The sequence below is a fragment of the Prionailurus viverrinus genome, chromosome C1 (assembly GCF_022837055.1).
Source record: "Prionailurus viverrinus isolate Anna chromosome C1, UM_Priviv_1.0, whole genome shotgun sequence".
NCBI classification, from domain to species: domain Eukaryota; kingdom Metazoa; phylum Chordata; class Mammalia; order Carnivora; family Felidae; genus Prionailurus; species Prionailurus viverrinus.
This window is the reverse complement of record NC_062568.1, coordinates 52244331-52256596: the sequence shown is the minus strand read 5'-3', so window position 1 is coordinate 52256596 and position 12266 is coordinate 52244331. Positions and strand designations below refer to the sequence as shown.

Here is a 12266-nt window from a genome sequence, read left to right as displayed (position 1 = left end):
TATACATGTTCTTTCTCTGCAGGGATCATGTTATATACTCTCAACTCTCATGAATATAGGCATACCTCATATTATTGCGCTTCACTTTATTGTGCTTCCCAGATACTGTTTATTTTTCTTATTTTTATGAATTGAAGGTTTGTGGGAACCTTGTGTCAAGCAAGTCTATTGGCGCCATTTTTCCAACAGCATTTTCTCACTTCATGTTTCTGTGTCACATTTTGGTAATTCTTGCAATATTTCAAAATCTTTCGCTATTATTATGTTTGTTGTGGTGATCTGTGATCAGGATGAGACAGTATATTTAGTAGATACATGCTGTGTGTGTTCTGACTGCTCTGCTGAACAGCTATTCCCCTGTCTCCTTCCCCTTGGGTTTTCCTATTCTTTGAAACACAACAATATTGAAATTAGGCCAGTTAGTAATCCTACAATGGCTTCTAAGTATTCAAGTGAAATGAAGAGTCAATCGATGTAGCAAACTAATAAAGTTTCCTATTTTAAAATAGGGATCCTATTTTAAGAAATTGCCATAGCCACCCCCACCTTCAGCAACCACCACCCTGACCAGTGAGCAGCTGTCACCATTCAGGCAAGACCCTCCACCAGCAAAAAGATTACAGCTTGCTGAAAACTCAGATGATAGTTAGCACTTTTTAGTAATATTCTTAAGGTATGTACATGCCTTTTTTTTTTGTTTTAGTTATAATGCTATTCCTCACTTGATAGACTACAGTATAGGGTAAACATAACTTTTATTTGCACTGGGAAACCAAAAAAAATTCTTTTGATTCAGTTTATTGCAATAGTCACTTTATTGTGGTGGTCTGGAACTGAACCCCCAATATATACAAAGTATGCCTGTAGGCCTAAACCTTTTGTAAAGTATCATAAAATAAACATTTATTGACTCCCCGCTTGGATACTGAAGGAGGATACAATAACCCCTGGATACTGTCCCTGACTTCAAAAGAGCTTACAGTCCATTGGAAAGGTGTGTCAATCCCCAGAGAGAATTAGAAAGTGAGCGATGTCAGGAGGTACAGGAGGAGATGGGCTGGAACTGGGGAAAGTGATGCCTGGAGCTGGTGTGAATCAAAGCAGTTTCTAATTTCAGAGCAGAACTTAGCCTCTTCTGGGGCGCCTGGGTGGCGCAGTCGGTTAAGCGTCCGACTTCAGCCAGGTCACGATCTCGCGGTCTGTGAGTTCGAGCCCCGCGTCAGGCTCTGGGCTGATGGCTCGGAGCCTGGAGCCTGTTTCCGATCCTGTGTCTCCCTCTCTCTCTGCCCCTCCCCCGTTCATGCTCTGTCTCTCTCTGTCCCAAAAATAAATAAACGTTGAAAAAAAATTAAAAAAAAAAAAAAAAAGAACTTAGCCTCTTCTGTATGCTGTTGTCAGTCCAGGCCTGGCATGTTAGGTCAGGACACAGGAGAGTTAGGTATATAGAAATGTTTCAGCAAGGTCTGCTGGTGATGGTGATTATAGGATCATGAAGTCACTTCCCTACTAGAGAACCAATGCTCCTCTTTTCTTTCTGGTGTATTTTAGGACTAAAATAATTATTGGATGAATCTGATCTTTGCAGGGGGAAATACTAACTGATGACTGAAAACAAAGAATGATGTGCTTAGCTAGTTAAAGTCTGCAGCCCTAATCCTTATGGCAGCCAAATTTGTCAGTAGGTTGTGTTGCTGTATGAGATGGGAAGACATTGAGTCATAGGAGACCCACCAAAAAACGGGCTCAATAATAATGATATTTAACAATCTTATAAATAAAAATGTTTGGGATAGGGTTCTGCCATGAATGATTTAATGATAATCCTATTAGTGAGGACCCAGGTTCCTCCTCCACTTCAATCTGCCATCCTTAGCAAGTTTTTGTCTCATCCTCAAATTTATTGCCTCGTTGACATACAATGGCCGCCATACTTCTAGACTGTACACCTTCACAAAGCTATGCTCAAAGGTAGGGTGGTAAGAAAGCTTCTCTCCAAGATCACTGCCAAAGAAGTACTTATTTTCCAGAAACTCCTAGAGACTTCCCCTTACATCTTATTGTCTAGAACTGGGCCATGGCCAGAACTAACCACAAAGGAATATTGGGCTGGTTTAGCACTATTATAGTAGATAAGCTTTGCTAGCATGGAAGAAAGGGGAGGGGATTAGTGGTAGTGTAGGCAATGGAGAGTTTTCCACAGGCCACAAGTGTATTGGGTATTCAATAAACTTTGAACCTTTTCTAAAATTTCATGAAGAAAAGTTCCATCTTGTGGAATAAAAGTATGTTCATGGGCAGCAAGTTCTCACAACTCCCAGACCTGGAGCCTTCTTTCTTTGCTGGATCATAGGGAATTTTCTTTCATTTAATTTATTTTCTTTCATCCATTTAACTGTCCAACTAATCATTCATCATACACTTATTGAGCATTCAGCAGAAGTTCTTAAAATTTCTTATGCTACAAGGGCGCCTGGGTGGCTCAGTTGGTTCAGCGACTGACTTCGGCTCAGGTCATAATCTCACAGTTTGTGAGTTTGAGTCCTGCGTCAGGCTCTGTGCTGACAGCTCAGAGCCTGGAGCCTGCTTTGGATTCTGTGTCTCCCTCTCTCTCTCTGCCCCTTCCCTACTCACACTCTGTCTCTCTCTCAAAAATAAATAAACATTAAAAAAATTTAGGGGCGCCTGGGTGGTGCAGTCGGTTAAGCGTCCGACTTCAGCCAGGTCATGATCTCGTGGTCCGTGAGTTCGAGCTCCGCATCAGGCTCTGGGCTGATGGCTCAGAGCCTGGAGCCTGTTTCCGATTCTGTGTCTCCCTCTCTCTCTGCCCCTCCCCCGTTCATGCTCTGTCTCTCTCTGTCCCAAAAAAAATAAATAAAAAACGTTGAGAAAAAAATTTAAAAATTTCTTATGCCACAGACTCCTTCAACAGCCAGATGAAACCTAAAGATGCCTTCTTAAAGTAATGTTTTTAAGATCATTCCAAAAAATAGAATTACAAAGGAAACCAATTAAATTGAAATGCAGTTTACCTTTGGACCTTGTGGCCAGAACCCATGCTGGTGCTGGTATATAAAATAATAGGAACTAAGCAGGGACATTATCCTTATGGGTAATGTCTATCCATTAGAACCCAGTGGAAGTGACAGCCAAGCAAAAGGCAATTTAAAGCTCTGATAGGAGAGGTACCTGGTGCCATGGCAACACACGATGGGGGCCCAGGTCAGTTTGAGATGGTGTTGGAGGAAAAGACAAAGATTCCTGGCTATCTAAGAAGAGAGTCAAAGGAATTAATAATGAAAGAGTTAGTGGGAAGATAATTTTAGTGAGAAAGAAAAGTAAGTGCAAAGATGTACAGATGAGGGGGATTGTGGAGGTTTTGGAGAACAGTTACTATTTCACTATTGCTGGACACAGAGGTCAAAGGGGATAGACAGTTCTGGGGAGTTGAGCAGAGATGAGCTCATGACAAAACACTCCTAAAAGAGTCTGATGCTGTGCTGAAATCCACTCTGAATGAGTTTATTATATGAGGCAGCTTTGACCAGTAAAGACATGTGACCAGACTATAGTGACCTTGTTGGGTTTTTGCTCATTGTAGAGTCTGCAGGACTCAGCACAGTGCTGTATTAAATGAGGGTGAAATTAAAGGAACTCTAGTTCTTTGGGTTGCTAATTCTTAATGCAGCATGTTACAGCACTTTCTGTGAGGCACCCACTGCCTTGAGAACATGCTCAGTCAACCCCTGAAGCAGAGTCTTCTATGACTCTTATCTGTCTCCACCACCATGTTCCTGGCCAAGAGTGGCTGCCTAGTTTTCTATCTGCAGCCAAAAAAGTCACATCCTGGCTGCATCTGTGGCGACTAAGATCTACAGGTATGGCTGGAGCTGGAATGGTAAGGGTCACCCAGGACAAGTGGGAGACTGAGTGTGGGCACTTGCCTCCCAGCCAGGGCCACCACGCAGTCAGCCAGGCTCTCTGTCACCTGACTGTCACCCACGCTCTACAGCACCATCCAGTGGCCGCTCCTTTGGACCAGTCCTTGGCCCTCTTGTTTCCTGGAAAGATATCAAAGCCACGATCTGTATTTCTAGGATGACCTTGACCCTTCTATCCACAATCCCCACCGATAAACCCAAGAGTTCACAATAATGTGGCTTGTGATGTACCTTACACATCATTCTTCATGTGTCTCCCAATGTTCAAAAAATGAAATAAGGACGAATAGAGCATCAAATGGGAAACAGGGGACCTGGATATTCTCTGATAAGAGGTAATGACTAGTTGGACATTATAGTTAGAAGGGAACTCAGAATATAGCTAGTAGAAACTTTTCTCCTTACTGAGGCCCAATTTATAGTTGAAATGATACAGATGAACTTGACCATGTCAACAGTGACCCTAATTAGGATTAAAGAAGTTAAGTTGTCTAACCTGTCAGAATTTAGCCTACTCATCCCTAAGGTGAATGGTTGGAAGTACATCTTTAAAAGTCCTGGCTAAATATAACTTCTGTGGTTTTGAATCATACCAAATATTTTCCCTGTATATGAGTCTAATTCTCACTAAAAATGTAGCCTTCTCACTTATTTCTAAGATAGATTGACATATAGCTGAAATTTAAAAATTGACCTACTTTTTGTCATTTTTTAATGGTTACTCTATGATTCATGAGTCAGTCTGCCACACAAATCTCAGATAATGTGAGTGAATCATTCACATTTTGTAGCAGCAACATAGTAGTTTTTCACTTCCCATATCATTTAAACTATCTTGTAGATTCTATGTTTGCATTAAAAAAAATCTAAAGAGCATTCACATTTTTTTTTTCTGTTCTGGAGTGTGCTTGAGAACTTTGCACTGTGTGCAGTGTGTTTAAGAGAAATTAACTGAACTGGGTAGAATTCACATAACTTGGCATTCTCTGCCCCAGAAGGTAAGAAGTGGCATTCTGAATGATGGAAAGATCCTGATGTCAGCAGCCTCTTGATTTAGTTTTGTTGGAGTCTTAGCTCATCAGTTAACTTCACCATGTCTGATACTTCATTAGTAAAATGAGAGATAACCTATCTGACAACCAGATAAAGAGGAATAAAGTTTGCAAAGCACTTAAGACATCTACAGGATGATCTAAAGAGAAAAAGATAATAATCCACTTGGACTTTTTTTTTTGATGACATGGCAGATGGTCCTGATGACACAGTTTATAGGCCCCTTTCTTTGTCCACAAAGGGTTCTCAGTACCTGGGACAGTGTTTTCCTGGAACTGTACTAAATTTTGCTACACATCAGGCATTGGCCATAACCTAGATTTTGAACACAAAATCAAGTGAGACCACCAAAGTTCTCCTCTTCATTTATCTTCTGATAAATGCCACAGCACACAAACATTCAAGAACAAAACCATAAGAAGGTGTCTTTAAAGCAAACTGACATTTTGAAAACTTCATCCAAGAACTCTTGCAGATGGACACTGAATACAGGCAAGGTGAGCTGTTCTTTTGTAGCGCGGTTTATAAAACATCAATGAGAATATGTGTATATTGAAATTACAAAGAAGGGATTTTACAAAGTCAGGCACATAAGTATGGGTTTCCAAAATATAAAAGTCATTGAGTACAATAGTGCAAAAATTCTACAAGTTTCTATTTAAGTTTTTCGACTGTAGAATTTGCATTTGCCTGAAGCAAGAAGCCCAGCTGTTTTACAATGGGGTCTCTTGCCTCCTAGCAAGAGACAACACAGCAGACAATGTGTGCCTCAAACAGCAAATCTGTTCTCAAGACCTACTTCTCTTGGTTGTCTATGGTTTCAATAAAATATATTCTGGACTTATTAATTAATGTTGCACAGCATTTATTTCTTTTATTGTTTATTCAAAAATTTTGACCAGTATTAAGTTCTTATGGTTTTTATTTTTTGATGCATTAAATTTAATTGGAACACAGGACTCCCATTTTGAGGATTGGGTATTTAAAAAAAAAAGCATTGGTTTTTAAACTGAAAGGTTTGATGGAGTATTAAATTTGATGAATCATAGCAAGTGTCTGTGTTTGTTAGCTTTTATAGACCACATTAAAGCATTCATTAATAAAGTCACACTACATTGCTTTGAGTAGGTCCTAAAAGGTTAACGACTTGATGCAGGCTGGTGTTCTTAAGCCTTACAGTTTGAGAGCGTCATGTGTGAAACTTAGTTCACTTTGAAATTGGAATACAAAAGAGATTTTTATTTTCTCTCAAAGGAATTTCTTATTCCTCTTTCTCTTTTCCGTTTCTTCTTCTTTTCTTCAGCCATCACCCCAAATCTTGCTCACTCAGGTGTATGTATGAAGCCTGTGGCTTGTTAGCTGCAGGATGACCCTGAGGCGTCGCAGGAGAAAGTCACCCTCCCTCTTGGCTGCTCCTACGGTGACCTTCCATCAGGGAGAAGCTGACTCAATTATGAATCACCCATTTTGGAAAAGGAGTTGTTACTTGAGAAGTATATTTTTAACTGTTTGATTTCTTTCCCTCGGAGAGCCTGTTTTGGAAGATAGGATATAGAAATATTTGCAGTGTTTGAACTAGAATAGCTCATACAACCACCTATTATAATATCATGTATCCAGAGGACACTGGATATTTATTTGTTGACTGACTGGATAACCACAAGACAAGGGTCAGGGACCCACATCCTCCTGTTCTGAGGCTAGGAGCACTTGGAGTAATATTACATTTGAATTGTTTACCCTGGATAATTTCTGAGTCAAATCTTTATTTTACATGTCAGAAACAGCATCAAATCAAACTAGATTGGAATTGTGAGTGTCCTGTGAGAAAATTGCCAAATTAAGGAATTGTGCAAATCCTTAATATTAAGTATAAGCTCTATAGACACTTCATGAAAGTGCATGAAATCTGTGTCTTTTCCAGAGGAAACTTTCTTGGCAAAGTCACATTGTGTGAGGGTAAATTTTTCTTAAAAGGGGACTTTGTGCAGTGTCTTGATTCTGTGGGGAGTTGTTAGTAAAATAAATGACTCAAATTGGTTTTATGTGGGAGACAAATCAAAGCATTTCCATGAGGCTGCAGGGCTGACCTGTAGTAGTTTAACCATTTCCTGAGCAAATAGAACCTGCTGGATTGGATGGATGATAGTTCCCGTGTTAGTCATTGTGGAGAGAAAAATAACAGTTCATATAAAAGAGGCCACCAAGGGTTATATGGCTGCAATTGTTTCCAGGCTGAAACAACTTTGTATCTGTTTATTATTGTCAGTATCTTGTTATATTGTTCTTTCAGAATCAATAAAAGCTAAACTCCCTCCATGATTTTACTACTAGACTCTCCTGGAAGGATGTATAGTACTAAAAGTCAAGAATGCCAGAACAGGGGAAGAGACAGAGCTAATGATGAGTCAAAGTTAAATCCACTTTATTTAACAATATTTTTTTTCAGAGAGGAAATTGTTTCATTAATGTAAAACATATGGGAAGATTCTTGTTTTTTTTAACGTATGAGGAAAATTTTTTCTTTAGAAGGAAAAAGGAACAAACACACATACAGAGATATTTTTATTTTGATTATAAAAGTTGTTTTCAGAAGATTCATTACTCTCAACTTTTCCACACTTCTACAAAATCCTAGTTGTCCGTCATCACCACGTGAGGATCAATTTATCCTCCCTAATAGTAGTTTTTATATTTAATAAATTTAAAAAAACCTTTTTTAAAGAAAAAAACTAGATTAGCAAGCATAATCATTTGAATTTTTCCTCCTTGGTATCATATCATCCATTCCTATCTCTTTAAGGCATGAGCATAACAGATACTATTCAAATATCTAATGATTGGTGTCCACAGAAATAACCTTCTCCAGCTTTAGGGTCCAGGGCTGAATCCATGGCCCTGTTAAACCCATGGTACTTGATAAATACATAGCAACCAGCTCCTGGGAAGGTAGGAGGAAGAAGCATTTTCACAGTGTTCGAAGTGTAAAAGTGCCATGCCTAATTTGATGCTACCAAAGTGGGAGGAGATAGGACCAGCTGACTCTGCCACCAGTCACACATCGGCTTCAGCACATTACCATAGGCCCCTCTAAATTACATGATTCTGATTCTAGGATTGTTTAATAGATCGGGAAAGGAGGGCTCCATTTGGTTTAAAATTTTTTCTTTACCCCAAAGCCCTGAGAGCAATTTTATCTAAGGCCCCTAGTTCTTGATAGGTGCTAACCTTATTCAAGCACTGCCAGAAACCAGTGCCAACATATTTCTTTGTCCGGAAGCTCTTGGTTAAAACCACTTTGTTTAACACAATGTTGTAGGGGGAAAAAAATCCCCACGTGAGGAAAAATAGAATGGTAGATTATAATGCATAATCCAGTTGTGTAATTTTTTTGAAGTTTATTATTATTTTTTTAAGATATGGTTTCATTATTGGAATCTGAATCTCTGTAGAATGAGGCAGCTTTGCAGGACTCATTGTAGAGTCAGTAAACAATGGAGTGAGTCACTGAAATCTCTGGACCTTCCACACTGAAACGGGGAAAATAGGGTCCATCACATGTATATATACGGTTAATCATATCGCTAAGGTACTTTGAAGAAAATTATGTAGAGTAAGGCTTATCATTTGCAGCTGCTTAGGAGGAATGTCAGCAATGCAAGCAGGCCAGTTTTGAAGATAATAGATTTATGCCTTGCAGAAAGCCAAATGTGTGATCACTCAGACCAGAATCTGTTAAGTATCATGTTGCTATTTCTCCTCTTTCTTCCCCATTTCAGGTCACATCTCAAATATGAACGTCACCCAGAGGTTACCCAGGTGATCCTAGGCCATCCTGAGCATGCAGCTGTGCAGGGCTTGACCTTGAAGGACAGATGGCATCAGGGGGAATTCTTTTATACCTTGTATTGGCCAGGGCTCAGCTTCTGACATTTCTGTCTACAGACGACAAAAGGCTTTCATTGTAAGCTGCTTTCTGATGCGTGCTTAAAACCAAGTTGAACACATTAAAAGGGAGAAGAAGCAGAAACTTGCCCACTGTGCTCTGTGAAGAATTAAAAAAATTTTATGGAAGTCGATGAAAGGGAAATAGATTTTTGAAATCTTTATGCCCTCTCCCCTCAAAATTGGACTTAATATTTATTTCAGGTTAATTATAATTCTTCATTCATTCCAATATACATTTATATTATGTTCCGTAATATATTTCCTTTAAAAAATTGACATTTAAAATGTTTCACATAAATTATATTTAGCTGAGTTTGCTTTCTATTTCTGATCTGAATAATATCAGGATTCTTGCAAACCTAAACCTTCCCTTAGTAAAATTTACTGTCACTGGGGTATGATTTGCTTTCATGGGTTCCCCTCTAATTTTTTTCCTTTTTCAACTATAATACTTTCTCAGACCTCCTTCTCTATAATGTTACCAAGATTCTTTGAAGTATTATCTGATTTCAGAACTAAGGCTTAACCATTCTTCTTCAGGAGACTTTAAATAACTCTCTATCCTTTTAATTTAGTACTTCAGTCCACCATGTACCCACTTTAGTCCTCTTGACCCAGCATATTTCTGGAAAGTGCAAGGCAAAGTTTCTGAAATTTGGCTGTTGATCTGATTACATAGCGGCTATGTGCTTGAATGAAAAAATAATAATAGCTAACATTTATTGAGTGGTTTTAAAGTCCCTGGCATTGTTCTAAATGTTCTTTCTACACGCATTCCTCACTTAATCTTCACAATGACCTGAGGAAATAGATCATATTATCATACCCATTTTCCAGATGAACAAAATAAGGCACAGAGACACATCAGTTGAATCAGGATTCTAATTCAGGCAGTCTAACTCAGGAGTCCTCATTTTTATCCACGATGCCGTCCTTCACAGAGCAGTCTTACGATCTGTTTTGAAAGCTATATTCACGGCTGCATGTGTGGTAGAAAGAACACTGCACTAAGGGCCAGAAGATGGACCTTTAATGCAGTTTTGCCACTAATTAGTTGTATAAACTTGGACACGTTGGCCTCTCCGGAAAAAGCTAGGCAGAAATCCATTACATTAAGTCCTTTTATAAGCAGCTTATTTATTTTAAATAAATACTATGGCTCTCAGTGGGAGGCCATTTAAGCAGAGCCATTAAGGCCAACATAGAATAGTTTCTGGGGCCAGACTGTGAGGTTGACACAGGGCTCCATGCAGGACTTCCTGGATTGAGTCCCTTTTCTACCTCTTACCAAATGTGAGATGGTGGCAAGTTTTTCAGCCTTCCAGGACCTCCATTTCTTCATCTGTAAAATGCAGATAGTAAACGGTTGTCCACCTAAGAGGGTCACTATGGGTAGATGAAGAGTGCACATAAAGCATTTAGTGTAGCATTTTATGTGATTCTCTATATGGTCCTATGAGGTTACCATTATTATCCCCATTACACAGACGAATAAAGCGAGGCCTGCAGAAGTTAATTAATTTGTCCAAGAGTATTTATATTGTAAGTGGTAGAGTCAGGATTCTAACCCAGGCAGATGGGTATTTAACCAAACACCATCTTTTTCCCAGTCCAAGAGGATTCTCTGTGTCTGATACTGTATGTTATCTATTACCTGAGCTAACAGTCCCTCTCCAGTATATCCTCCACCCTCCCACGGTTCAGCAGCCAAAGCATTTTAACTGGTACTTAAGGCAGAGTTTTGGGATACTGCCGCAGCACTAGACCCACAGTTCATTCTGATTGGTCAGGGCCTGTCTCTGTTCTGATTGGTCGGCATCCCTCAACCCTCCTCCCCCACACACATACATACTCTATCACCAAACACTGGTCTCTTTTCTGGAAGACAAAGAGGGAAAGCTGGAATGCTCTCTCAAGTATTTTCTCTAGATGTCAAGTTCTATAGGCTTATTAGGCATCCACTCTCCCTGGTCCATCCCGCTCCCCACATGCTCACATAAACTTGTTTTGCTAAGAGCTAATTTCCAACTTAACACGAAGTATTGAGAATTAAAGTTTCACAGAAAAACTACTGGTAGAAATAGATTTCAGATGTGTTGAAATTTGCTTATGTCATATGTCAATTGATTAAGAAAATTAAATGTTGTACCCAGGAAAATATAACAATGGACAGGCAAGAATAGCATGTATCTTTAGGACACATGTTAGAATACAAGATAGTGCCCAGATTTTGCTATATGTTACAGGTGCATTTATTAAAGGCTTTGGAACTTTCTAACCTTGAACTACCACGCCCCATCCATAGAGAGATGCAAAGCCATTTGTGACATGTAGTGGTTGCATCGGTTTCTCTGAAAATGCCTTTTCTTCTGGATTGATAGCTAAGATACTCATTTTCTCTGAATAGTAGGATTCCTATATTCTGATACTTGCCTGATTTCTCAAAGCCCCCCCAAAGTGCCTTATCACTAATTGATTCTGAAATACTTTGGTCTATTTGGGTTCTCCTTTGTTGAAGAATACCAGCAAGAAAAGTTACTGGTTAGCACTTTCGGGTGGACACCTTCCACCCAGGAAGCCATGTCGTTTTTGGGTTTTCCCAGTGATGCTGACCTGAATCTGGGCTACTGAAAACATGGCTCTTTTGTCAAATGCCCTAGAGTCCTAGTCATCCCCACTGCTATCTCTTCTGCCCTGAACGTTTCTGGAGCAAAAACTGAGAGCTTTGTGTGGTGGGTCGGGCCCACAGAGTAGCAACACTCAGGTTTCCCCTCATGACCTATGCAATTTATTTCTAACTGGAGCTCTCTTCTTAACTCCCTGTTATCTTGCATTTCGAGAACGCTGCTCTTTCCTCTGTGCTGTGTGCCCTGGAGCTCACTGGGGGGAGCACCCAGAGAGGACATCTTGAGCATCTGTTCTTCTCCATGAGCTACAGATTCCCATCTTGACTGAGGTCTTCCAGTTTTCAATCTGGTGATGCTTGATAAAAAAAAATAGCAAAATAATATGAGTTGGTAAATAAATGTTAATATATGCTTCAAATACAAAAGCAGTTTCTTCTGCAGTAGATAATGTAAGAAAATATACAATGTTAGTATTTGATTTGCATCAGTAGGTGAGAGCCCTGAATCCTTCATTACGAGGTTAAATCTGATTTTTGTTTGTGACCAGCATGAACGCTGACCTCTGCCCTTTGAATGATCTTTCCGTCTCCCAGAAAGTTCATGAAAAGGTCATGGAGCTGCACTGACTTCCTCTGTGTGTGCATGGACGTGTCTTTGCTATTGATCTGGGAAAAGACCTTGCTTTGTCCATTCAGTGGTT

General features: G+C 39.6%; 1 long non-coding RNA gene across 1 annotated transcript in view; it reads left to right on the top strand.

Annotated features, from left to right (window-relative positions):
• LOC125173761 (uncharacterized) overlaps positions 1-9003 on the top strand; it is a 93230-nt gene extending 84227 nt beyond the window's left edge. The window contains exon 4 of the long non-coding RNA XR_007155145.1: positions 8771-9003. This is a non-coding gene — a long non-coding RNA (uncharacterized LOC125173761). The remainder of the gene's footprint in view (positions 1-8770) is intronic.
• Positions 9004-12266: the final 3263 nt, after the last annotated feature.